This window comes from Aegilops tauschii, chromosome 7, assembly GCF_002575655.3.
Source record: "Aegilops tauschii subsp. strangulata cultivar AL8/78 chromosome 7, Aet v6.0, whole genome shotgun sequence".
Classification (NCBI taxonomy): Eukaryota; Viridiplantae; Streptophyta; class Magnoliopsida; order Poales; family Poaceae; genus Aegilops; species Aegilops tauschii.
The window spans coordinates 632,480,729-632,485,405 of NC_053041.3; the positions used below are offsets into that span (position 1 = coordinate 632,480,729).

The 4,677-nt window shown below is 46.0% G+C and overlaps 1 long non-coding RNA gene across 1 annotated transcript; it reads right to left on the reverse strand.

Annotated features, from left to right (window-relative positions):
- Positions 1-2,938: 2,938 nt before the first annotated feature.
- Positions 2,939-3,857, reverse strand: LOC141027917 (uncharacterized). The gene is made up of 3 exons (XR_012189945.1): positions 3,672-3,857; positions 3,395-3,583; positions 2,939-3,265 (listed from the first exon to the last, which is right to left on the reverse strand). It is a non-coding gene; the product is annotated as an uncharacterized lncRNA (long non-coding RNA).
- Between the last annotated feature and the right edge of the window lie 820 nt (positions 3,858-4,677).

The following is a 4,677-nucleotide window of genomic DNA, read 5'->3' on the forward strand; positions in this document are numbered from 1 at the left end:
CACCGGCGCCGAGGTTGTTTGCCGTGTTCCTCGCAATTGTTCCGATACATGCTTCCAGATAGTTAATCAGGACGCCGAAGAAGACGAGGAAGCACATCGCTCCGCCAAAGACGACGACACGACGTAGATCATCACATCGGTAGACACACCCAGTGCTTCACAGAACGGCCGGACGACGAGGCCTGTCGCCGCCACAACCGCGCCGGCCAGCACGCCGGCGACCAAGCACTGCACCAATAAGGGACGAGGAAACTAAACAATTTAACAAGTGAGTACTACGTATTAAAGCACTGCACCAATGAGCACGTGCGTGTATCAAGCGTGCTTACTCGTTCACATCTGTCGAGACGCCACGTGCGGTCGGAGTCGTCGTCGGGCTTGACCTCATCGGTCGAAGTGCCGCCGCCGCCCCTGATCCACTTCAATGAGCAGGAAGAGATCGCCGGATCAGAGGTTATCTTCATGGTCGACGTCGATCCCGGCGGCCGGGCCAGCTCTAGAGTGGCCTAGCTTTTCTAGCTGCAGCCTGCAGGGGAGATAGGTGGTTAGATCGGATTTCTTTCGGTCTTAATACGGGAGGATGTTGGTGTTAAACCGACGTGTTCGTGTGTTTGATCGTGTGGTTAGAGGTTGTTTTGGAGCTTTGGACATAGCGATTGTAGAGAATCAGATCTTCTTTGGCTCGCAAGTTATAATCTTAACGGTTTAACAAAGCCGCAGTGTATTGTTATGGTCTGGTGGCTGGGGGTCAGTCGATTGGATAAAAAAATGGTTCAGTTGATTTTTCTCAACTGTCCGAAGTAAAACAAACAGTCTGATGGCCTTCTTCCACCTCCTGCCCTGCCCTGTTCATTTTATTCTCCAAACTGTCGATTGCCGCCGGCCGAACCGTCTACCTCCACCGCCCACGTCCGGTGGCACACTCAGTTTTAGTCTCGTTGTCCCGCCTACCTCTCACCGAGCCTGGCACCACCCCCGACCATCACTATAAACCGGCGATCATCAGATTTTCTTTTTTACCTTGGCGAGCATGCACCCCCTCCCTCCCCCGCACCCCGAACCATCAACCTTTGAACTTGCATGCGCCGGCTACGGCTCGTTCCTGGCCGAGTCCTTGCCGATGTCCCCAAGCCTGGCTACACTCGTCCCAGCGCCGTCGTCGACGGCGTTGGTGTTGCGCCTCATTGCCTTCTTCCTTCTTCAATGAATTTGACTGACCCAAATTTCAAAACTAGGCAATTTACATTTGGCTATTTTAGTGTGGCCGCCTATGGGTGGTGATGCTTCATCCTTTATTTACTGATAGGACTGAGCCCCACATGTCAACGCTTTCCTTGGCGAGCATGCAGCCTGCCTGAACCTTTATTATCCAAACCAGCTGAAGTGTTACCCTGAGTAGCAGAGGTACAAGGGGGTGGAGAGAAGAGAAAAGGAAAATTACATAGAGCTAGAGGATTATAATCTCTCAGCTAGGTGAAACAACATGGATCCCCAATCCCGAAGCAGAATCTGGTTTTGGGGATTTTTACATCGGTGGGACCATAGTCGGAGATCATCAGCTGCGGAGCGAGCAATTATGTGGAGGCCTTGGTGCTCATTTCGAAAGACCTTGGCGTTGCATCTCTTCCAAATATTCCAAAGGATGGCCGTCAGCACAGTTGATCGGGTTTTCTCGTTCAATTCTCCGTCCCAAACGTGAAGCAGCCCTTGGGGTGTATCTTGACATAAACTGTTGAGCTCCGCCCATAGTGGTGTTAGTTGGCGGCAGTGGAATAGGAGATGGTTGATGGGTTCACAGTGGTTACAGAGGGGGCAGGTGGCGTCTGTGGCAGTTCACCGGCGGAATCGTCGTTCGTTCGTGAACAAGCGGTCTTTGTGGGCAAGCCAAACAAAGATGCCGCACTTATTTGGAGCGTAGTTTGTATCAGGTCCAAGGTTAGATTGTTTGTAGCAATTACTCGGGCCACAGAGGCGTTTGTTCGGTTGGAATGGAAGAAAAGTGCCGGGAAACGTTGAGCAAGAGTTATGGTAGAATGAGGGATCCAAAGATCCGATCAGAAGGATGTAGTTGTTTCGTCACCAAGGTGCACCATGGTGATGGAGCGGTAGAAATCAAGACCTTTGGTTCACCTTTAAGCTCAGAGATTACCAAACCGCTTGAAATGGAACCGGGAAGGTTCACTTCTACGCAAAACTCAGGTGTAGCCGGAGACAACGCGGGCGTGTTGCTTCAGCATGGCCACCGACAAAGGCGTGGCCATGAGCAACATGCACAACGGTTTAGCAGCAGCGCCATCCACCCTAACTTGCACAATGGTACATTATAGAAGAACTAGAACACATCACAATGTACATGTTGTGCCAGTAAGCTCCGTTCATGGTCATCTCTACAACATGTGAAGAATCGAGATCTGTTTACGGAGGTGTGTACACCTTTAGAGGCCACGACGAGCGATACTTTTACTTGACATGCATGGCAGCATGATCTTTGAATTGGCGGGCTCTCCTACGTCTTAGGCGTTGTACAGTCTCCACATGATTAATTGTATTTCGAGTTTTTTGAAACTTGGACTTAGTTATGGCTGTGTGCATCTCAGTTATGCAGAGGCCGTGTGTAATGCTTAAACATTTTAAGTAATAAAACACCCTTTATCGAAAAAAGTCACAAGTACATAATTTGATCATCAACTAGAGCCTGAAACGCATCAATGTCAGGTTTCTTATCATAAACATACTCTTCTGTGGCGATGCAACGTGCAGCCACACATGCCCCTTTAATTATTGTTTTGCTAGGCCTCAATCCACCAAGTTTTTCTTAAGCATCAATCAATTCTTTTTTTTTTTGCGAAAGAAGCATCAATCAATTCAGAAAGTGCAACTTCAGTTCGGTGAAAAATGCAAGTAAAAAAGTAAGTGCAACCTTGTGAAAACAAAAATGTAAGTTGCACTTTTCATTAGATTGAAGTTGCACTTTCCTGAATCGATCGGGAAAATCACAGTCCACTAGACATACATCGATCATGAAAGCTGGTGGTGGGGAAGCTACGAATGGCTTCGTCTTGTCATGTCGACTAGCAGATTCGTGGAGCTGCCACCTCACGGGTATGTAGCTCAGATGGTAGAGCGCTCGCTTAGCATGCGAGAGGTACGGGGATCGATACCCCGCATCTCCACTTTCACTTTATTGATGAATATTTCTCTTGTGTGATGCTCCTGTGTCCCTTTTTTTTTTCTCTATGGTAGAACTCTATCCGATCCGCAACACCTAAATGCATGGCACATCAAAAGATGAAAATGAATCTATCATGTCATTTTTATCCTTAGCAAGTTTACAGCAAAACTGCAAAGATGGAAGCATGGCCAACTTCACATGCTCTGTTTTCATTAGACGTACCGGTTCTCTGCAAATATGCACAGTGCACTGGCCTGCATACTCGCTGAACCATAACCACCATGGACATCAATTTTGTTTCCCCTTCAATGAAGAACCCTTTGTTGTATGGCATCACTACGCTTCTACTTTCCTCCCTATAAGCAAACAAAATGTTTGCTGGATGACAGTCAGTGTCCACAGCAAAGTAACCTGGATGGAACGAATTCAAGCACAGCCGTGGTCAGTCGAGTTGCATCAAGAGATACAGAGAAGGAACACCCGGAGGTTCAGAGATTACCAATCCGCTTGAACTGGAACTCATCAGCCACAACAGCGGTCGCGAGTGACGGTACGGCATAGGTTTCTCTTATTAATCCTGACTCCCCGGCCACCTTCCTGCAAAATGTTTCTCTTGTTAATTGATGACAAAAACACACACGATGTTAACTGCAGTATGAGACATGACAAGTTAACTGCACTATGCACAGGATAAAGATGTTTTGGAGTTGCTAAAAGGAAGCAGCCTAAAGAACAACATCCATGCACAGAAGTTGACACAAATGGGTTATTTATGGAGCATTATGACTGAATTGCTGTTCAGACACACCATTGAAAAAAATTCACTGAGAACCTATTGATAGAAGGAAAACTAATAAGAAGCAAAGCTGAGGGAATAAGTTGCAATAGAGATAGAGGGAGCACATAAAGTTTGAGTACAGAATGGTAACTAAAAGCAAACCTAATAATTTCAGAACCACAGACCAAACATCAAGGCAAAATGAATATGTAACAAATTATGTTTAACAGAACCACTGAAACTTCAGAACAACAAAACCACAGAACCACTGAAGTTTGAGGATAAAAATTATGTTTAATACCATAACTTGACCTAGAGCGTATATAGGTTGCCCCTTCAGCAGTGCAGCTGAAACAAAACACACAACAGATACTCCCTCCATCGCATAATGTAAGACGTTTTTTGACACTACACTAGTGTTAAAAAACTTCTTACGTTATGGGACGGAGGGAGTAGTTCCTTGACGATATTAAACCCTCCAGACAAAATGAATACGGTGTATGCAACAAATATTTCATACCTACAGCGTGGGCAATATATAGCAAGGTTACATGATATGTAGCAAACAATATCTGAAAGAGCAAGGAGGTTGCTCACGAAACAAACTCAGCCATACTATGATCAATGAAAAACAGGGAATCTCAATTGTTGACTATACAAAATAGCATAGAGAAATATCAAAAGATAAATCAAAGTATAGATCTTGACTCCCAGTGTTGAACCAAGC